Here is a 23,391-nt window from a genome sequence, read left to right on the forward strand (position 1 = left end):
GAGGCCCTGGCTTCTTTCCTGTTTCCAGGACACGCCAAACACAGTCCTGCCTCAGGGCAGTTTGCTGTCTGCAAGAGCCTTGCCCAGGCCTCAGTAAGGTTCTATGCTCACTGCATTCAGCTCTCTACTCTTCTGAGGGGTCCTCATGACAATCACATACAAAACAGCACCGCTTCACTCGCTGCACTCAAACATTGCTTCACGTTTCCATAGTGCTCATCACCACTTGCCAGTACATTGTATTAAACAGTTCTGAGTTTTTTTTTTTTTTTTTGGGATGGAGTCTCACTCTGTTGCCCAGGCTGGAGTGCAGCGGTGCAATCTCGGCTCACTGCAACTTCCGCCTCCCGGGTTCAAGCAATTCTCCAGCCTCAGCCTCCCAAGTAGTTGGGACTATAGGCAACCGCCACCACGCCCAGCTAATTTTTTGTATTTTTAGTAGAGACGGGGTTTCACCATGTTAGCCGGGATGGTCTCAATCTCCTGACCTCATGATCTGCCTGCCTCAGCCTCCCAAAGTGCTGGGATTACAGGTGTGAGCCACCACACCCTGCCCAGGGTTGTTTTTGAGATGGGATCTGTCACTCAGATTGAAGTCCAGTGTCACAACCTCAGCTCACTGCAACCTCTGCCTCCCAGGCTCAAGAGATCCTCCCACCTCAGCCTCCCAAGTTGCTGAGACCACAGGCATGTGCCACCACACCCGGTTAATTTTTTATGTTTTTGTTAGAGATGGGATTGTTGCCCAGGCTGGTCTTGAACTCCTGAGCTCAGGTGATCCACCTGCCTTGACCTCCCAAAGTGCTGGGATTACAGGTGTGAGCCACCATGCCCAGCCTAAACACTTTTATTTGTCTTTCTCTCCTCTAAAATATAAACTCCCTAAAGTGATGACTTTGTCTTACTCACTACTCTATTTTCAATATGTGGCACAGTGCCTGAAAAACAGCATGCGCTCAATAAATAATTGTTGAATGAATGAATGAATGGAGACATGGTCCTATTTTGGCCTGTGATTCAGTGTTTCCAAATTCCTGACAGATTTTAATCTTTGGGAATTAGGAATGAGAAACCAAAATGTATAGGCAGTCCAGGGAATTTCTGAACTCCTAAATTAGGTACAGGTTGCCTCATATATGTTCATTTCTTTAAAAAATGAAACTATTTTGTCTGCTTTACAAAGAACTGTAGGCAGCCGGGAATCGTGGCTCACACCTGTAACCCCAGCACTGTGTGTGGGAGGCCGAGGCAGGCTGATCACCTGAGGTCAGGAGTTCAAGACCAGCCTGGCCAATATGATGAAACCACGTCTCTACCAAAAATACAAAAATTAGCTGGGCGTGGTAGCACGTGCCTGTAATCCCAGCTTCTAGGGAGGCCGAGGCAGGAGAACTGCTTGAACCTGGGAGGGGGAGGTTGCAGTGAGCCAAGATCACGCCACTGCACTCTAGCCTAGGCAACAGAGCAAGACTCCATCTCAAATAAACAAACAAACAACTGTAGGCTATAGTAAAGAGGCCAACAGTGGAAAATGCCAGTGAACATTATCAGATTGTATTAGAATAACAACATTGGGATCTTCTAGCAAGATTAACTACTACATGGAATTATGTGTCAAAGTTGCCAATTTAAGGACTTATTTTGCCTTCAAAACTTGTTATTTCTGGAACATCACTCATAGGATTTGTATAAAGTATAATGTGCATACAGACTTATTAGTATTTATTTGATTTGCCAGAAAACTCACTGTTAGAAGCAGTCATGCCAGGAACACACTCATAACGTGCAGCAGCTACAGGCCAGGCTGGCTGACGAGAGGCTGAAAGTGTCTCATCTGTGCCCTTCCGGGAGTGGTTCCCAGAAATGTCGGTCTTAGCCTCTGACCCAGTGTCAGCGTGCTGTTCTCTTGCTCCTCCCCGATGTCAGTGGATTCATTTTTACCAAAAATGTCTTGATGTTTATTGTTAAGCTTGAATTCCCACACAATTTTAGCACTTCCCCCATTTTCTTGATGTCTCAAATGATTTTTCTTGGGACTCAGAGTTCAGAGAAACATGCATTTCCAGAAAAAAGCTGGGAAGGGACTCTTGCATGGGAACACTGTCTAAAAGCACTTTCACCTTGGTTTCTGGAAACAGGCACATTGCAAGCTACAGTGTAGGACCTGATGCCGCTTTGAAGGTGTGTCAGCTGGACACAGAAAACGAGGTTACGGAAACAACGGTCCCAGCACAGCTCACTCTCCACCACTCTGCGCTCTCTCTCCTTAGTCTTGTGGGGCTGGAGGCACAGTGGCTTAGAAGTGGGGTGACCGGGTTGTGATCAAAAGGCTCCTCCCTCTGTTCACCATCCATGGAAAATGTGCCTCATCTTGCACCACACACCAGTGGAAAAGGGAATTTTAGGAAAACTAGGACAAACAGAGTTGAATAGTTAGAGCAGAGCCTCTAGTATGGGAAGAACAGTGCTTAAAAATTACAGAAATTGCAAAGTATAAAATAAATAGAACACACTATATGAAATGTAAAACTCTAATGCATCGTTTTCTAAAGAACAGTATCAAAAAGTAAACAATATGACTTCCTTGTTAGAAAACAATTTGGAAAAATGGGTCTTTTTTGCATTTTTGATACAATTTGCTTCAGTAATGCCACTGATCGGAATTTATTCTAAGGACGTGATTCTAAATGCACAAAAGGAGATTTATACATATGGATGTCGATTCAACTCTCCCCTTTCTCCACCCAGAGCAACCAGGCATGAGCTCATCCTCAAAGCTGGGCACACGGGGCCACTGTCCCAGGATGCTGGGTGCTTGGCCCTGTAAAGGATGAGGAAAGGAACAGCTTTTCACTGCAAACAGTGGGGCCCGATAAGGCTGTTCTGGCCACTAGATGGTGGTTGTGTTTATCGAAGACTACTGGATGCCTGCCAAATATCTGTGTTAGTCCATTTTCACACTGCTATAAAGAAATATCCAAGACTGGGTCATTTATAAAAGAAAGAGGTTTCATTGACTCACAGTTCCGCATGGCTGGGGAGGCCTCCGGAAACTTACAATTATAAAGTCATGCTTTGGCAGAAGGAGAAAGAGAAGCAAGTACCTTCTTCACAAGGAAGCAGGAAAGAGAGAGGGTACACAAAGGGGAAAGAGCCCCTTATAAAACCATCAGATCTCGTGAGAAACCCCTCACTATTATGAGAACAGCATGGGGCAAACTGCCCCCATGATCCAATCACCTCCCACCAAGCCCCTCCCTTGACACATGGGGATTACAATTGAGATATTGAGTTTGGAACTCAGGAGGCGATGCTTCTGCCCTCTTGACTCTGGTTAGAATGTGCATCAGGTGAATCCTGTTTAGTCCTGGTTGCTGAACCACAGAGGGAGTTGAACATACTGGAGCTTATCCAGGCAATATGACAGTCAGGAAACTGCATCACTGAGGAAGTTCTGAGGGAGCTGGAACTAGACAGTTTAAAGCGACGGCCGGACAAGCAAGTGTCTCCTAGGAGCCAATGGCTAAGGGCAGAGGGAGCAGAGGGGTTCTGTATGGCCCTGGAGTGCAGAGCAAGTACAGGTGAACCGAAGTTACAGGGAGGCAGATGTTTGTCTAAGACAAAGAATCTTCTCGGGGTCAGAGCTGTCCGTGTGGACCGGAAGCCTGGGGAGGGAGTGAACAGCACAACCTGAGAGAAGTTTGAGAGGAGGCTGAGGAGTTCCTCTGCTCCCCCAGGAAGTGTGGAGCAGAAACCACATCTCAGATGCCCGCAGGAGCCAGGTGAGTCATCAGGAGGAGTGGTACAGCTACAGGCACACACATTAGAAATTAAAACCAACAGCAGCATCAATAAATACTGTGCAGTCCAAGCAAAACCTGCTGTGGAGGTGGGATTCAGTGACGCCCAACCTCTGCCGTGGAAAGTGGACGGGGGAGTGTATTGGTTTCTTGGGGCTACCGTAAGAAACAACCACAACTGGGGGGCCTAAACCACAGAAACTCACCGACTCACCGTTCTGGAGGCTGGAAGACCAAGATTAAAGTGTTGGCCGAGCCATGCTCCTGCTGAAGCCGCTGGGGGAGGCTCCGTGTAGTTTCTGGGAGCCCCAGGCATTTGTGGCATGTGGCAGCATCTCTCCGATCTCTGCCTCCATCTTCACACGGCGGTCTCTGCTCTGTGTGTGTCCAGATTTCCCTCTTCTTAACAAGGACGCTTGTCCTACTGGGTTCAGAGTCCACCCTACTCCAGCATGAGCTCATCTTCATTTAATTAAATGCATCTGCAATGACCTTTCCTGAATTAGGTCATACCCTGGGGTGACTTTATCTTTTTGGGGGACACAATTCAGTTCCTAACAGGGAGTCTGAAGTCCACCCTGCTGGACACTTGTCAGCCTGGAACAACACCTCGCTTTGGAGGGGCTTTTGACTTATGCGTGGGTTTCTGCCTGTCTCATCTTCCTTGCTTGAGTAAGCTTCCTCCTTCCCACCAAACTGCAAGGTCCCAGCACCATTTAGTGGCTGACCCACCTTCTCTCTGCAGAAGAGGAATAGGGCATCTGGGATGCCGTAAGTAAGAGCTGAGAGGGGCTTGGAGGACCTCTTCTGCTTGGAACCCTCTGGCTCAGAGGCTGGCACTGAAGGCTTCTGGAGGCAGAACCTGTGCATAGCTCCCACACAGCCCTGGCTTTGCTCGGCTGTTGATTTGTGGGTAGCTGCTGCCCTCTGCTGGACAGAGTGAAACGTGCTCTCCTTCCATTTCCTAGGACTCTTGTCTCCCTATCACAAGTTCTATTTCCTTCCTAGGACTCTTGTCTCCCTATCACAAGTTCACAAACTCACAGAGCAGAAAAGGGCCAGAAGGTCGGCAGGCCCAGCCCCATTATTCAGAGGCGGATACTGAGGCCAGAGAGGGGAAAGGCCTTGTTTAAGGTCACACGGATAGTTAGAGTAGGAGCTGGGACTAGAAATGGGTGGCCCTCCCTCAGCAGGGTCTGGAGGTGTGGGGTCCTGGAGGAGAAACAGAAGGCACCTTACTCCTAGTAGAGACACCAGAAGGCTGGTGGGCAGTGTAACCAGGACCACCAGGTCAGCCCACTCACGTAGGAAAATCCCCTATCAGGCTGTGTGAGTGATCCCAGCTTTGCCTAACTCCACAATCCTAAAAAGTCACCTATAAACAGAATCTTTGTCAGTCAGATTATTTTCCCCTCTACCACCTTCTCCTGTGTCCCAGATGCAGTTTTTGTGGCTGTTACCAATTTCATCATACAAGGCCCAGGGAGAGTATAGTAGGGTAAGCGCATTGCTCTAACAAATAGACCCAAAATGTATAATAACTCAAAGAAAAGGGAAGTTTACTTTTTGCTCGTTAATAGTTCAGTGAGCCTAGCAGAAAAGGGAGGGGAATGGCCGGGCGCCGTAGCTAAAGCCTGTAATCCCAGCACTTTGGGAGGCCGAGGCAGGTGGATCATGAAGTCAGGAAATCGAGACCATCCTGGCTAACACGGTAAAACCTCGTCTCTACTAAAAATACAAAAAATTAGCTGGACGTGGTGGCGGGCCCCTATAGTCCCAGCTACTCTGGAGGCTGAGGCAGGAGAATGGCGTGAACCCGGGAGGCGGGGCTTGCAGTGAGCGGAGATCGCGCCACTGCACTCCAGCCCCGGTGAAAAAAACAAGATTGTCTCCAGTGGCCCTTCCTCACTTGGGTACCACTGAGTCTCTGATAAATGACTTAGTTATCAGATTTGGTTTCTACATTTGGTGGATGTGGAGACAGAGCTGTGATCATCTTTGGTGCCCTATTAATTCCAGACTCTTTAAGTAGATAGCATATGAGAGCAGAGTTCACCTTTTCCACCCAGAGAATGTTACACCTCTCCAGGATGGTGCCGCAGGAACCTCCACTCTGTCTAAATACTGAGACATCCTCTGGCTGAGCCTGATCAGAATATGAAATTGAGGCAGGAAAAAAGTTTGGACCTGAAATTTTCTTTTTATCTTGAAATGGCAAGTGAATTTAGTCTTTGAGCTTTCATTGCCTACTGGGAATTTCATAATGGTACATTGTTTCTATTACACTGTAGGGCATCTTATTGTTGGCATTTTATTATTGGGGTATCTTAATTTGTCATTTAATCTCCCTTTGGAACATGGGATGAGCTCTATGAGACCATGTTGTTCCTGGTCCAAGCCAAGGGTCAGGCTGCTGATTCTCGCGGCCCAATAACAAGATGCAGTTGAACTGGGAAGGAAGGAAGTTTATTTTTGTAACCGGGTACAGGGAGAAGGCCTGGAATATATCACCAGACTAACTCAAAATTACAAAGTTTTCCAGGGCTTATATACCTTCTAAGCTATATGTCTACATGTAAGTGTGCATTCATCTAAAGACATAAGTGATTAACTTCTTCTAATCCATAACTAAGGTGTGAAGACCTTCTTCTGGAGCCTCAGTAAATGTATTGAATCTAGATGGGTCCAAGTGCTGGGGTGATTACCCTTATCACATCTCCTGCTAAATCACGGAGGTTTGAGGAGTTCATTTAGACCTCCAATAAAACTTGTGTCTTCAGACCCCCAGTAAAAACTTTTCTTTTTTTTTTTTTTTTGAGATGGAGTCTCACTCTGTTGCCCAGGCTGAAGTGCAGTGGTGTGATCCCAGGTCACTGCAACCTCCGCTTTCCGGGTTCAAGCGATTCTCCTGCCCCAGCCTCCTGAGTAGTTGGGACTACAGGCTCCCGCCACCATGCTTGGCTCATTTTGGTACTTTTAGTAGAGACAGAGTTTCACCATGTTGGCCAGGAGGCTGGTCTCAAACTCCTGACCTCAGGTGATCTGCCTGCCTCAGCCTCCCAAAGTGCTGAGATTATAGGTGTGAGCCACCGTACCCAGCCAATAAAAACTTACTTAATCCTAAATGGGTCTGGTTAAGAATTCCTTCCTCCTCTTGTCATGGTTCAAGGCACAGGAAAGACTTAGGCAAAAACTTGCGGTGGGCTTTTGTTCTATTCCAGCCTTTGTATAAGGTTACTGGCTCTTTCAACTTTTAATATTTAACTTAACCACTCAGTCAGTGCTGAAACAGTTGTTACGGAGGCCTGCTTGTTCAGCTGCTACAGAGACCTAGGATGCCACAGTGTGGATGGGTAGAATTTGGGATGGGAAATAGACTAAGGAGGGAATTTTCAGCCAAGGGTACAGTGTCCTTGGAGAGAATTTGATGTACACATTTTAACTGTTCCAGCCTCAACTGATGCTTGGTTCATCTCCCAGGGCTCTGTTTTCCCCACAGTCCTCTCCAATGGGTGATCCTTCATCCCTGGGCTGCTCTAGACCACAACCTCTGTGTCTTGGGTAAAACCTTGCTCCACTGAAGTTCTTGGCACTTCCAGTCTAGTCAGTGCCCACCATCTGCCAACCTCCTACTGTCTGCCTTCATCAGTGAAGACTGTAACCATAGGCGCTCAGCTTCCTTCCCACTCAGAAGCCTCCCGTGACCCTGGATGACATCAACACATTCCCATGAAGGGCCGTACTAACACCCAAGCCTGCCCTACTGCTTCAATCTCTTGACCTACAATCATCCCCATCTCCACCCACATTAATGACAATTCTCATGGCAAATAATGACAATTTGTCATTATTCAGAAATGTACCATTTCTGAGATATAGGTTTATTATCCCTAATCTGAAAATTTGAAATTTGAAATGCTCTAAAATCCAAAACCTTTTGAGCACCATTGTGATGCTCAAAGGAAACAATCATTGGAGCATTTTGGATTTCAGGTTTTCAGATTAGGGGTGCTGAACCTGTATAATGCAAATATTCCAAAATCTGAAAACATCTGAAATCTGAAACACTTCTGGTCCCAAGCATTTTGGATAAGAAATATGCAACCAGTATTACCTTCAACATCCCACTCTCTCTAACTGTAAACTTCCATCCGTCTAGCTCTCTAATTTACTTATTTCTTCACTTCTCCTTGTAAATGTTAAAGGAAAATAAATCATGGGACCTCAAAGTAAAAGTCACTAAGCCAAAGGGAAAAGTCAATCTGGAAACTGGAGGCAAACCTGCCTCTCATTATATTCCTAAACAAGATAGCTAGACAGAACTCAAAGTCATCCCTCTGCTCACGTGAGACAAATGCATAGCTGATTGCTTCCTTTGCCCTGTTGTTTCACTGAGCCAGGCTAAGGCTTAAGTGATTAGTCCTGTAAATTGTGTATTCAGTGAAAGGCTTATTAGAAACTCAAAAGAATGCAACTGTTTTTCTCTTATCTACCTATCACCTGGAAGCCCCCTCCCTGTTTCCAGTCGTCCCACCTTTTTGGACCACCTGATATATGTCTTAACATATATTGATTGATATCTCATGTCTCCCTAAAATGTGTAAAACCAAGCTGTGCCCCAACCACCTTGCACACATGTCAACAGAACCTCCTGAGGCTATGTCACGGATGTGTCCTTAACCTTGGCAAAATAAACTTTCTAAATTGACTGAGACCCATCTCAGATATTTTGTGTTCACAATTGGTAATCACAGAGGGATTCTGAGTGAAGATGCCCCGACCTTTGACAAATCTCCTATCAGTGTGTGGTAGCAGCCTGAGCTGTCTTTATGGCTGAAACCAATAGGACAATTGGCTGAGGCCTGGGAGCCACCCCACCCCCAGAGAATCCCTGATCTCCCCAAATTTGTTGAGATCTGAAGTTTATTTTGCTGTGCAACTCCTTTTTGGAGTTTTACTTGCTTCCAACAGGGAAGGCAAATTTTCCTGCTTCCATCATGATGGAAGGCAGGTAACTCCTTTCTGGAGTTTGAGCTCGTTTCCAACAGGGAAGATGAGTTTCAGTTTTTTCCTGCTTCTAGGATGAGAGAGAGCAGACTTCAGCCTGAGACTCATTACTAGGTAAGTAGCTGAATTGGAGTTTTGTCTTGGCTAGAGTTAAGACTAACAGCCAGCTGGTCTTAATTTCTCCTTACTATTAGAGCACTCAGTGACCACATAAATTGTGTGATTGTTTGTTTGTTTCACTTAACTGTTTTTGTTGTTGTTGCTGTTGTTGTTTGTTTCTGTTTCTTGTTGTTTTCATCTTTTTCCCATTGGGTTTGACCAACTCTATCCAACTTGATCAAATCCGAAGGAAAATTCCAAATTATGGAGAACAAGATCTCTGAATTGGCTAAATTCCTGCAACTGAAAAAGAAAAAAGAAAAAAGCAGGTAGCAAAAGGAAAAAAAAATTTTTTTTGATTTTGACTACCTTAGGGGCTTTATTTACATAACAAGGCCATCTTTTGCTAACCAGGCCAAACTGAAAGAGCAATGGTTGTCCCCCCAGCACTGCAGTTTGGAAACTAAGATTCTGTCCTTATTTTCATTATGACTGCCTAAGTTTGGTTCCTAAATCAAGCCCTTTCTGGTTTGGTATTTGCATTACTTTTGAAATATCAGCAGTTTGTACTAGCTAAAATACAGTAATGAGATTTGAAGGTATTTTTTTTAAGGAGCTTAGTGGCTAAAAGCTTAAATAAAAGCTAACATCCAAGGGGTGTGTGTGTGTGTGTCTGTGTAGTTAAGGCCTTCTTTATTTCTCTCCTTCAACTTTTTGAGCAAAAGTTTTTTTCTTCTCCGTCAACCAAATTCTGTTTTCTTCATTTTACTTCTGCTGCCTCTTCTTTCTCTTGCCACCCTGTGCTGCATGAGGAATCTAAAATAGTTTCTAACACCCTGGGATTCCTTAAAGAAAACAGAGAAGGCACTAGACTCCCTTTTGGGGAGCAACCTCTGTTTCTCCTTATGGAACTCAAAGAGTGTAAAACAGAAAATTTCGTCTCAGATCTTACACTGCTTCCTTTTGTATAGTGTTACCTGGTTTCTTTCTTTCTTCTTTTTTTTTTTTTAACTAAAATAATTATTTTAGTCAAAGAGTAACAACAGAGGTTACTGTTGGGTGATTAAAGTTAGGAAGAGAGTAGTTCAGACACTTAGAGAAACGTTTTTGTTAAAAAAAAAAAAAAAAAAAAGGAGAGTGCACTCATAAAACCATCACATGGTCTTAGCCTCATAATAATTCTCTTTTTGGAGACCCGGGATTCAGTGTGGGCTCTGCCCAGAGCTCAGAGATCCAGTTAAAAGGCAGACTAAATTTAGAACTACTTATATAAATAAAGTCAGTCTTCTAATATAATCCTATGATAGATTTCTATAATTTTATGTTTGATTTGGCATTCGTTTTTAATCTCCTCCTACTAGTGAGAGGTGAAACCAGCTGGACTTCCTGGGTCGAGTGGGGACTTGGGGAATTTTCTGTCTAGCTAGAGGATTATAAAAACACCAATCAGTGCTCTGTGTCTAGCTAAAGGATTGTAAATATACCAATCAGCACTCTGTAAAAACGCACCAATCAGCGCTCTGTGTCTAGCTAAAGGATTGTAAATGCACCAAGCAGCACTCTATAACAATGCACCAATCAGTGCTCTGTGTCTAGCTAAAGGATTATAAATGCACCAATCAGCACTCTGTGTCTAGCTAAAGGATTGTAAATGCACCAATCAGCACTCTGTAAAAACACACCAATCAGTGCTTTGTCTAGCTAAAGGATTGTAAATGCACCAATCAGCACTCTGTAAAATGGACCAATCAGCACTCTGTAAAACAGACCAATCAGTGCCCTGTAAAATGGACCAATCAGCAGGATGTGGGTGGGGACAAATAAGGGAATAAAAGCTGGCCACCCAGCCAGCAGCAGCAATCCGCTTGGATCCCCTTCCATGCTGTGGAAGCTTTGTTCTTTCGTTCTTCATAATAAATCTTGCTGCTTCTCACTCTTTGAGTCCACAGTACCTTTAAGAGCTGTAATAATCACCGTGAGGGTCTGCAGCTTCATTCCTGAAGTCAGCAAGACCACGAACCCACGAGGAGGAACAAACAACTCTGGATGTGCCATCTTTAAGAGCTGTAACAGTCACTGCGAGGTCCGCAGCTTCATTCGTGAAGTTGGTGAGACCAAGAACCCACCAGAAAGAATAAATTCTGGAAACATCTTGGTGACCATGAAGGGACTATCACCAAGCAATGAGTACCATCAGACCCCTTTCGCTTGCTATTCTGTCCTATTTTTTCCTTAGAATTCAGGGGCTAAATACAGGGCACCTGTCGGCCAGTTAAAAGTGACTAGCGTGGCCGCCGGACTAAAGACATGGATGTCAGGCGTGCTGGGAAAGTGTTCTTTAACAACCCTTGACTCTTCAGAGTTGGGAGCATTGGTTTGCCTGGAACCAGCTTCCACTTTTCCTGTACTTCTGGGCTGAGCCGAGGGTTGGCAGAGAGGAAAGCCATTCAGCTCCAGGGTCCCGACAAAAAGTTGGTTGACCCTGTAGCCATGAGCGGAACTCTCAAAGTCACATAGCCCAAGCGAGACTCGCCCATCTGTCCTATCTATCCTGACCCTTGCCTCCTGGGTCCTAATGCCTGCCAGACAAACTTCCTCCTGCCTCTCTTCTCTGAGGCTAGTCTTGCTTCTAAAAACCACTCCCTGTCTCTGGTGCATTCCTAGTTTATCTTATAAGAATGATTTATAGTATAAACCTCAGGACTCTGTTCCCTTCTTTGGGCACCTGGGCTCACCAATGAGAAAGACATAATTTTTGCTCAAAGCCCCACTGTGGGGGACTATCTGGAATTTTAGGATCTCTCCTCAGACTAGCAGGCCTAATAAAAGCTACTCCTGAAGCTAGGATATGGGGAGCCTCAGAAATGATACCGTTCCTATTCATATGATGAGAAGTGAGGACAAAAGGCGTCACTCTTCCAACCCTGGAGATCCCTTCCTTCCCTCAGGGTATGGTCCTCCACTTCTTTTTTGGGGCATAACATCTTTATAGGACAGTGGTATGTCCCAATACTAACAGGAAAATGCTTAGGATTCTAACAGGTTTTCGAGAATGCGTCAGTAAGGGCCACTAAATCCAATTTCTCTCGGTCCTCTTTGTGGTCTAGGAGGACAGGCAAGGGTGCAGGTTTTCGAGAATGCGTCGGTAAGGGCCACTAAATCTGACCCTCCTTGGTCCTCCTTGTGGTCTAGGAGGAAAACTAGTGTTTCTGCTGCTGTGTCGGTGAGCGCAACTATTCCAATCAGCAGGGTCCAGGGACTGTTGTGGGTTCTTAGGCAAGGAGGGAAAACAAACAAACCAAAACCACAGGTGGTTTTTTCTTTCACATGGGAAACACTCAGGCATCAACAGGCTCACCCTTGAAATGCATCCTAAGCCATTGGGACCAATTTGGCCCACAAACCCTGAAAAAGAAGTGGCTCATTTTTTTCTGTATTATGGCCTGGCCCCAATATTTTCTCTCTCTGATGGGGAAAAATGGCCACCTGAGGGAAGTGTAAATTACAATACTATCCTGCAGCTTGACCTTTTCTATAAAAAGGAGGGCAAATGGAGTGAAATACCTATGTCCAAGCTTTCTTTTCATTGAAGGAGAATCCACAACTATGCAAAACTTGCAATTTACATCCCACAGGAGGACCTTTCAGCTTATTCCCATATACTAGCATCCCTATGGCTCCCCTTCCTATTAATGATAAGCCTCCTCTAATCTTTCCCACCCAGAAGGAAACAAGCAAAGAAATCTCGAAAGGATCACAAAAACCCCCGGGCTATTGGTTATGTCCCCTTCAAGCTGTAGGGGGAGGGGAATTTGGCCCAACCTGGGTACCTGTCCCCTTCTCCCCTCTGATTTAAAGCAGGTCAAGGCAGACCTGTGAAAGTTTTCAGATGATCCTGATAGGTACATAGATGTCCTACAGGGTCTAGGGCAAACCTTCGATCTCACTTGGAGAGATGTCATGCTATTGTTAGATCAAACCCTGGCCTTTAATGAAAAAAATGCAGCTTTAGCTGCAGCCTGAGAGTTTGGAGATACCTGGTATCTTAGTCAAGTAAATGATAGAATGACAGCCAAAGAAAGGGACAAATTTCCTACTGGTCAGCAAGCCATCCCGTGTGGATCCCCACTGGGATCTTGACTCAGATCATGGGGACTGGAGTCGCAAACATCTGTTGACTGGTGTTCTAGAAAGACTAAGGAGAATTAGGAAAAAGCCCATGAATTATTCAATGATGTCCACCATAACTCAGGAAAAGGAAGAAAATCCTCCTGTCTTCCTCAAGTGGTTATGGGAGGCCTTAAGAAAATATACTCCCCTGTCACCCAACTCACTTGAGGGTCAATTGATACTAAAAGATAAGTTTATTACCCAATCAGCCACAGATATCAGGAGAAAGCTCCAAAAGTGAGCCCTGGGCCCTGAACAAAATCTGGAGGCATTATTAAACCTGGCAACCTCAGTGTTCTATAATAGGGACCAACAGGAATAAGCCGAAAAGGAAAAGTGAGATCAGAGAAAGGCCACAGGCTTAGTCATGGCCCTCAGACAAACAAACCTTGGTGGTTCAGAGATGACAGAAAATGGAGCAGGCTAATCACCCAGTAGGGCTTGTTACTAGTTTGGTTTGCAAGGACACCTTAAAAAAGATTGTCCAACGAGAAACAAGCTGCCCCCTTGCCCATGTCCACTATGCCAAGGCAATCACTGGAAGGCACACTGTCCCAGAGGACAAAGGTTCTCTGGGTGAGAAGCCCCCAACCAGATGATCCAACAACAGGACTGAGGGTGCCCAGGGCAAGTGCCAGCTCATGTCATCACCCTCACTGAGCCCCGGGTATGTTTAACCATTGAGGGCCAGGAAATTGACTTCCTCCTGGACACTGATGTGGCTTTCTCAGTGTTAATCTCCTGTCCTGGACAGCTGTCCTCAAGGTCCGTTACCATCCGAAGAATCCTGGCACAGCCTGTAACCAAGTATTTCTCCCACCTCCTCAGCTGTAATTGGGAGACTTTACTCTTTTCACATGCCTTTCTTGTTATGCCTGAAAGTCCCACAACCTTATTAGGGAAGAACATATTAGCCAAAGCTGGAGCTATTATCTACAAGAATATGCGGAACAAGGTACCCATTTGTTGTCCCCTGCTTGAGGAGGGAATCAACCCTGAAGTCTGGGCATTGGAAAGACAATTCAGAAGGGCACAGTATGCCCACCCAGTCCAAATCAGGCTAAAAGACCCCACCACTTTTCCTTATCAAAGGAAATATCCCTTAAGGTCTGAAGCTCATAAAGGATTACAGGATATTGTTAGACATTTAAAACCTCAAGGCTTAGTAAGAAAATGCAGCAGTCCCTGCAACACTCCAGTTCTAGGAGTCTTCCTAATTCCCAACATTAACACTGCCCCAGGAAATCAGACCCTATCAGTGTCCCTCAAAGCTCAAGTGTGTCAGCACAGAGCCATACAACTAATACCCCTACTTATAGGGTTAGGAATGGCTACCGCTACAGGAACTGGAATAGCCAGTTTATCTACTTCATTATCCTACTACCACACACTCTCAAAGGATTTCTCAGTTTACAAGAAAAAACAGAATCTATCCTTACTCTGCAATCCCAAATAGACTCTTTGGCAGCAGTGACTCTCCCAAACCACCAAGGCCTAGACCTCCTCATTGCTGAGAAAGGAGGACTCTGCACCTTCTTAGGGGAAGAGCATTGTTTTTACACTAGCCCGTCAGGGATAGTATGAGATGCAGCCGGCATTTACAGGAAAAAGCTTCTGAAATCAGACAGCGCCTTTCAAACTCTTATACCAACCTCTGGAGTTGGGCAACATGGTTTCTCCCATTTGTAGGTCCTGTGACAGCCATCTTGGTGTTACTTCCCTTCAGGCCCTGTGTTTTTAACCTCTTTGTCAAATTTGTTTCCTCCAGGATTGATGCCATCAAGCTACAGATGGTCTTACAAATGGAACCCCAAATGAGCTCAACTAACAACTTCTACAGAGGACCCCTGGCTCGACCCACTGGCCCTTTGGCTGGCCTACAGAGTTCCTCTCTGGAGGACACTACAACTATAAGGCCCCTTCTTCGCCCCTATCCAGCAGGAAGTAGCTAGAGCGGTCATCGCCCAATTCCCAACAGCAGTTGGGGTGTCCTGTTTAGAGGGGGAATTGAGAGGTGAAGCCAGCTGGACTTCCCGGGTCGAGTGGGGACTTGGAGAACTTTTCTGTCTAGCTAGAGGATTGTAAACACACCAATCAGTGCTCTGTGTCTAGCTAAAGGATTGTAAGTGCACCAATCAGCACCCTGTAAAAACACACCAATCAGCACTCTGTGTCTAGCTAAAGGATTGTAAATGCACCAATCAGCACCCTATAAAAACATACCAATCAGCGCGCTGTGTCTAGCTAAAGGATTGTAAATGCACCAATCAGCACTCTGTGGCTAAAGGATTGTAAATGCACCAATCAGCACTCTGTAAAAACGCACCAATCAGCACTCTGTGTCTAGCTAAAGGAATGTAAATGCACCAGTCAGCACTCTGTAAAAACGCACCAATCAGCACTCTGTGTCTAGCTAAAGGATTGTAAATGTACCAATCAGCACTCTGTAAAATGCACCAATCAGCACTCTGTGAAATGGACCAATCAGTGCTCTGTAAAATGGACCAATCACCAGGACGTGGGTGGGGACGAATAAGGGAATAAAAGCTGGCCACCACAGCCAGCAGCATCAACCCACTCAGGTCCCCTTCCATGCTGTGGAAGCTTTGTTCTTTCGCTCTTCATAATAAATCTTGCTGCTGCTCACTCTTTCGGTCCACACTACCTTTAAGAGCTGTAACACTCACCATGAGGGTCTGCAGCTTCATTCCTAAAGTCAGTGAGACCACAAACCCACCAGAAGGAACAAACAACCCTGGACACACCACCTTTAAGAGCTGTAACACTCACTGCAAGGTCCGAGGCTTCTTTCTTGAAGTCAGAGAGACCAAGAACCCACCAGAAGGAATAAATTCTGGAAACACTAGCACCAGACTCTTTCTCTCTGTACCTTGAGATGTAAATTTCACTATCTGATTTTTTCATCTAAGAGTTCCTTTAATATGCAAATTTAGGGTTATCTTAGCTGACAACTGCCTAGGGTAATAAGATCAAGAAATTAGAAGTCTAGAACAGGAGGAAAAAAAGAGGTCTTGTGAAATGATAAGCTCTACTTCTATCTGCATGTATAATACATCTATGTATTTATGTGTCATGTATATGATGTTTCACTATTAGAAACATGTAAAAGTGCTCTAATTAATTGGCTTAAAGAAAAAAAGGGCTTTAAATCAAATACTTTATCAGAGAAAATAGAGATTTTAAGCCAAATGTCTTTTCAAGTTCACATGAACTTATTTATGAGTGCTTTTTTATTTATAAGCTGATTTGGTTGACACAACATATAACAATAAGTGTACATACAAATAAACACATCTAGACATGTATACACACACACAAATGAAGATCAAATAGCTTTTACCTTGGAACTCTAGCCATGAGATATCAATACAAGCTCACAGGTTTTACATGGTTACACTTTGTTTGCTCCAGTAGGTAATCCAGTGAAGGCCGTGAACCAAAAATTTTTAAAGCAGTTTCGGTGGCAGTTTGATTTTTAAAGGCCAAACCTCCTCAGACTCTGAAGACACGAGCCAAATAGCACCAAAGGAGAGCACCATATGCTGACCAGGCCTGACCCTTCTTAGGACAGCAGCACCAAGGCCTGGATACATGCAACATCATCCCGCTTTCCCATTCAACAGCAAACTCCAGATTCCAAACAATACCGGGGCCAAGTATTATTGCAAAAGAATATCAAATGTTTCCTCCTTAGATTATCAGGGTCAAATTCATTTCAATGGTTGAGGATGCAGCCAAGTGGGAAGTCAGGTTGAATAAATGGAGTGTTTCCTGTAGTGGTCTGCAAGAGAGAGAAAATTCTAAGGAGGCCTTAGACTAGACCTGAGAACCTCTGCCTAGGGCATCCCCTTTGGAGAGGTTGAGGTCTGCAGTTGGATCCCCTAGGCATCCCCCTTTGAGGTCCAGTCTAAAAGTGTCAGACATCTCTGACCTTAGATGGGCACCAGTGTTGCTTTGCATGTTTTCCCTCCAAAGGCAATGGCCTAATATGAGCTTTTCTCTTGTCCCTGGATGAAGGTCTCAGCTTCTAGCTTCCTACCAATTTAGATAGGCCATATCTTCCTGCATTCCTTGCAAGACTAAGGAGGTTCCCGAACACTGCAGAGTTAACGGTACCAAGGCTAGTGGGATATTCCCCATGAAGAAATGGTGCAGAGGTTATATAAAAGATTGGGTTTATACTGGGTATATAAAAGATATATAGAATTTCTATGGGGTTCAGGGCAAGCAAATTGATGCCAAAGCAATGACCACCAAGCTCCCTTAAGTGGAGGTCCAAGATGTAGAATGTGTTCTAAAGCTTGTGGGTCCCAAAGGTCCTCAGCCAGTCAATAGATTGAGTAGGAGAAGGGAGGTCAAAACATCTAAGAGATATTATCTTTTGTCCTTACAGGCTAACTTTATGGGAGAATTTAGCTTAAGAAAGAGGGTTTAAGTCACCTGAAATGTGTGTGAGTTCACCCTGGACGAGCTTCTGCTGCCAATTGCATCACAGGTAGGGATCAGGGACTATAACTCAAAAAGATACAAAAGAGTCCTTCCACCTTCTGGGCAGGGGAGCTATCCCAGGTTCACTCCTTGGCCTTCAGGTAACAGTAGAGAGTGGTCCCGGCCAGTTTCCCTCAATTACCAAGAAGCTACTAGGAAACGGCCACTGAAAGACTGAAAAAAGGAAAAGGACTCAGGTCCCTCACCTGAACTGGGCAGTGGTGGTCAGGCACTTTCACACAGAAACCTTTCAGTTTCACCGGAGAGTGGCCCTGTTAGAAACCTGTGTTTGCCTCTGTGCTTAGGCACTGTCCACCGAGGGTTCCAAGCTGGAAAGGGAAAAAGAGAGAGAAAAGAGTTCCCCTGTAAGGAGCAGAGAGGAAAAGGGAAAGCAAGAGAAGAAAAATAAATCCCAAACTTTGGGCTTACCTCCTGGCTGGCTCGCCAATATATGTTACTGGTGGAGGGTCTTGACTATGAGTCATCCAGGTTCTTGGCATTTTGAACAAGGAACTGGACAAAATGCACAAACCACGCAACGAAAGAATGAAGCAAAGAATGCACAGATTTATTTAAATAAAAGTACACTCCACAGACTGGGATTGGGCTCCAGCAAGGAGCTCAAGAGGCCGGTTACAGAATTTCCTGGAGTTTAAATACCCTCTAGAAGTTTTCCATTGGTTACTTGGTTATACCCTATGTAAGTGAAGGAGAGGCCCACGACAAGTCTGATTGGTTGTGGGAGGTGACAAATCAGAGGTTGAAGTGAAGTTACAAAGTTACACGTGAAGACTTGGCTTGCAACCAGTCTGATTGGTTGTGGGAGGGGACCAATCAGAGGTACTTTCCATTTTTCATCTGTGAGGCAGTGCAAAGACAGTAGCCTCTGATACTTTTGTTACTTGGGTGCGGAGAGGTGGGGTTTTCCTTTTGATTCAGTTCTAGGAAGTCAGGGCAAATTGGCCTTAGATTCCCTGCCTCCAGACCCTATTCTTCCACCTCACAAGCATGTCATGAATGGTCTGGAGTAAATCATAAGAGGATTTATGGAAAAAAAAGCTTTTAGATAATCAAGTTGTCTATAATTAAAGGGAAATTATTTCTAATGGTCTTTCTAGGAATTGGGTTTTGGTATTTTCTAAAAACCATTTATATACTAAAGAATCTTAGCACTTTGGGAGGCCAAGGCAGGTGGCTCACATGGTCACAACTTCAAGACCAGCCTGGCCAAGATGGTGAAACCCTGTCTCTACTAAAAATACAAAAATTAGCCAGGCGTGGTGGCAGACGCCTGTAATCCCAGCTACTCGGGAGGCTGAGGCAGAGAGTCGCTTGAACCCAGGAGGCGGAGTTTGCAGTGAGCCGAGATTGTGCCACTGCACTCCAGCTTGGGTGACAGAGTGAGACTCTATCACAAAAAAAAAAAAAAAAAATTGGTTAGAACAATGGAATTTTCTTGAAGTATTGCTTCATTCTTAATAAAATTAAAATTGATAAAAGACATTATAATTTTTTAAGCAAATTTCAACTTGTATTGCATCTCACTGTTTTCAGCTTTTTCTCCCCTTTTAAAGTGCCTGAAATAATCACTCTATTCTTCAACTCATTTTCAGCTTCTGTAAGCTTCTTTTTTTTTGGGTTCTGTTGTGGTCTGATGCTAAAAATGTTTTCTCTTAAAGGTCTAAAGGAAATGCTTCCTTCCAACATAATATTCTGTGCTTTTGGCTTTAAATTGTTCTATGAAATAAAAAATTTTCACTTACAACCCAGGAAACACTCTTCCTATGTCTAACTGTGTCCAGAATTGGTTCCTGCCTATGGGTTCTTGGTCTCACTGACTTCAAGAATGAAGCTGCGGACCCTCGTGGTGAGTGTTACAATTCTTAAAGATGGTATGTCTGGAGTTTGTTCCTTCAGATGTTCAGATGTGTCCACAGTTTCTTACTTCTAGTGGGTTCGTGGTCTTGCTGAATTCATGGTCTTGCTGAATTCAGGAGTGAAGCCGCAGACCTTTGCAACGAGTGTTACAGCTCATAAAGGTAGTGCAGACCCAAAGCGTGAGCAGCAGCAAGATTTATTGTGAAGAGCAAAAGAACAAAGCTTCCACAGTGTGGAAGAGGACCTGGGCCAGTTGCAGCTGCTGGTTTGGGTGGCCAGCTTTTATTCCCTTATTTGGCCCTGCCCATGCCCTGCTGATTGGTCCATTTTACAGAGCGCTGATTGGTCCACTTTACAGAGTGCTGATTGGTCCATTTTTAGAGTGCTGATTGGTGCATTTACAAACCTTTAGCTAGACACAGAGCGCTGATTGGTGCGTTTTTACAGAGTGCTGATTGGTGTGTTTACAAACCTTTAGCTAGACGCAGAGCACCGATTGGTGTGTTTTTACGAGTGCTGATTGGTGTGCTTACAAACTTTTAGCTAGACACAGAGCTCTGATTGGTGCGTTTTTACAGAGTGCTGATTGGTGCGTTTACAAACCTTTAGGTAGACACAGAGCGCTGATTGGTGTGTTTACAATCCTTTAGCTAGACAGAAAAGTTCTCCAAGTCCCCACCCGACCCAGAAGCCCAGCTGGCTTCACCTCTCATAACTAATTCAAGTATCTCTTTAATTAATTTTGACTTGCAGTTAATCTAAATGGATTCTCCACAGGGAACAGCAGTCGCAGTGCAGAAGCTCTTTTCTTTTGCTTTTGGGTAACTGGCCTAACAAACAGATTTTACACTTTAATTGAAATAATTCCTATGTCATTATTACTAAGTTTTGGTCTGCTTAGAAAAAACTGAGATTAAAAGAAAAACTATTTTTCATTAAGGTTATTACATCTGTGTAACTTTCTGTATGTGCTTTTAAAGTCCTTGTGCCATCAAGTTACAGGGTTTAGACTCCTGGGTCTAAAAAGGATGCCAAGTCCGACTAAATCTTAAACACTGACAGCAGTTAAAGCTTTATCTTCAGACCTTGTAGAAGATACCAATCAAAATAAACTGTGTTTATGAGACACAGGGCCAGAAATTAAAACTATTCAACTTCTCAAGACCCAGGAACTATCATGGAAGACATGGGTGTGTGACATTGTAAGGGTCAATTTTGAGAGCTAAAATAAGTTTAGTTTCTCTATAAATTAACCATTAATGTCAAAGGCACTGATGCAAGACTAGCATATGGGCCTCTGAGTCAGATTAACAAGGTTTTCTTGGAGCATTAACCCACTCCTTAATAAAAGGTTATAAAAAAGGCTTATGGAAATTACATCTTATGGTCAAGATGATTAAACTATTTAATATTATAGGCTTTATAAAATTTTGGAGAACAAGTTTAATTGGCCTCATCCTGTCTTTATTAAGGCTTATTGTTTGGGAAATGAAGTCTCCTCTCAAAGAATAAAGATTTTCGCCTTAAAAAAAATCTTTGAGTTATCACTTTGTCTAAATGAATGACTTTACAATGACCTGTGATCCTACTTTGTGATATTAAGTGTTTTAAACTTTTTATGTTTGACAAACCTTCCAAAATCAAATTCTAACTTTGGTCCTCATTAATTTTTTGATATTAGTCCCCTGAAATCCAAAAGAGACATATTTGGTTTATTTGATATAATAAAATCATACAGGAAGTATTGTCAAGTATAAAACAATGTTTAATCTTCTTTGGATTATATTTATGCACGTATGTTATTGGTATATGTTTGAGAATTGTATGAAATTCCTGGATTCTGATATGACTTGGCATATGTTATCAGTGGTAATTATTATTATTATGTAATTGTGGTAATTATAATTATGTAAAATTGTTGTATGCCACAGAAGTAACCAAATATCTTTGTCAATTGTGTCTTTATGACTGTTCTAAGACTTTTGTTATCCACAGTTGTTTTACTTTTATCCTATTCAAAAGGTGGTTTTATAATCAGCTGTGGGACTCTGACAGGTGCTCTTGAATGCAGGCTTCTAATAACTTTGGAGACTGTGACACTAGAATAGAGGAAAAACTTCCAAGACTCCAACGGAGAGCTGAAATGTTCATGAATATCAAGCAGAAAAGAAGTTAACTGCATGGACTGAACTAACAGGAAACTGAAATAGTCCTTTTATGACTTTTTGCCTAAAACATTGCTGACCCTTTGTTTTTCAGAGCCAAGAAAACTTTTCTTTTGAGCTATTTATAGCTTTTAACAATGGAGTAAAGTGTATTTCTGTAAACAAAATTTGGAGCATATTTCTCTCTACCTGATTTCTCCAAAATTTAGAAACTAGTTGTGAGTATTCTTAACTTATGGCGATATAGTTATTTGCATACATGCAATAAGAATCTTTCCTCTGAGAAAGATTCTTTCTCAAGAATGTTCCTTTGTAACAGGGCACAATTGGAGACACTGGTTATTTTACCAAGGTTTTGACTGGAATGGGATGCTTTCAGATACAAACAGACTCCTTTAAAGAATGAAAGTTGACTTTAGAGCCAATAAAAACTCCTTGAGAAACCTGGTCTCATACCTTGTCTGCACAGTCCTGGAACAGGGTGACCTGTAGTGAGTAAAGAATGTCACTTTCTGACAGGCCCAGGAGCCCCAAGTTTTCTTGGGACCTTGAAGTGAGGAATTCACTCAACTAACGCAAGGATTTGCAGGCACAGGCCAGGCTTAATGCATTAAAGTTAAATCTGAGATTCTTAGTGGAATAAAGTTCTAGCAAAGCCAATAAAAAAAAAGAGGAGCCTATATAGCAAATAATTATTCTTCTGACTTTATGCAAATACTCCAGCCAAGTATAATAAGACTACAACTTATTTTGCAAATGAATTTGTCCTATGACTTGTCTTTAGTGAAAATGAGACTGGAGAGAGGAAAATTATATTTCAACATAAACTATAGTACACCTGTTATTAGATTCTAGTCTTGCCTAATGTTTTTCAATTTTTTTTATTTTCTACAATTTAGATTGAATTCAAAAATTTTTCCTGGCTTCAAGTCTCCAAAATAATGTTTTCAATTTTTTTCTTCTTTCCTTTACTTCCCCCGATCCCATTTTTCCTGATTTGAAATCACTTAAAATTAAGCAGTCTTTCTTAAAGCCCTACAAACTGAAGCTAGACAACGTAAACTTCAGAAGAAAATAATAGCAACCTATTTACACACATAAACCACTTTCATACCTGCCTACTGACATGGACTTCAGAGTAATACGGCCTATATTGATTTTCCAGGATTCTTCTTCATTTTGTTTGTTTGTTGTTGTTTTTCTTCCTTCCTCCCCCTATTTTCTCTTCAAAGGACATGAGACTTCATAACCTACTAAAAATGAGCTTTCCAAATAGCGTGGTACTTATCCATCTAGGAATAAACTATCCTAGCCATGAGAGATCAGACAAAGCCTGAGACCAGAGACTTGTTTTCTTCTAAAATGCTGTCTCTGAAAGATTTTAAAAAGAAAAACGGGGAGATGTGAGAGGAAAATAAATCTTAGGACTCCAAAATTACTAAGCCAAAGGGAAAAGTCAAGCTGGGAACTGTGGGGCAAACCTGCCTCCCATTGCACTCCTAAACAAGATAGCAACAAAGATAAAAAAGCTACATACCTCCCTCACAATTTGCCCACAAGAAAATTCCCTGTAGACAAAAGACAGACAGAACTCAAAGTCATCCTTTTGCTCATGTGAGATAAATGCATATCTAATTGCTTCCTTTTCCCTATTGTTTCACTAAGCCAGACTAAGGCATAAGTGACTATTCCTGTAAGTTATGTATTCAGTGAAAGGTTAATTAGAAACTCAAAAGAATGCAGTTGTACCTATGACCTGGAAA

General features: G+C 43.4%; 1 long non-coding RNA gene across 10 annotated transcripts in view; it reads right to left on the reverse strand.

The window, feature by feature from the left end:
* Positions 1 to 23,391, reverse strand: part of LOC134810422 (uncharacterized) — a 61,048-nt gene that overhangs the window by 27,816 nt on the left and 9,841 nt on the right. For 6 of the 10 annotated variants that reach the window (XR_010158411.1, XR_010158406.1, XR_010158415.1 and 3 more), the window contains exons 3-5: positions 9,053 to 9,209; positions 4,015 to 4,282; positions 1,748 to 2,410 (exon numbers count right to left, since the gene is read on the reverse strand). This is a non-coding gene — a long non-coding RNA (uncharacterized LOC134810422). Of the gene's footprint in view, positions 1 to 1,747; positions 2,411 to 4,006; positions 4,283 to 9,052; positions 9,210 to 17,791; positions 17,915 to 23,391 lie in introns of all 10 variants that reach the window. The other 4 variants (XR_010158407.1, XR_010158414.1, XR_010158409.1 and 1 more) reach the window with 3 other exon arrangements.

This window comes from Pan troglodytes, chromosome 6, assembly GCF_028858775.2.
Source record: "Pan troglodytes isolate AG18354 chromosome 6, NHGRI_mPanTro3-v2.0_pri, whole genome shotgun sequence".
NCBI classification, from domain to species: domain Eukaryota; kingdom Metazoa; phylum Chordata; class Mammalia; order Primates; family Hominidae; genus Pan; species Pan troglodytes.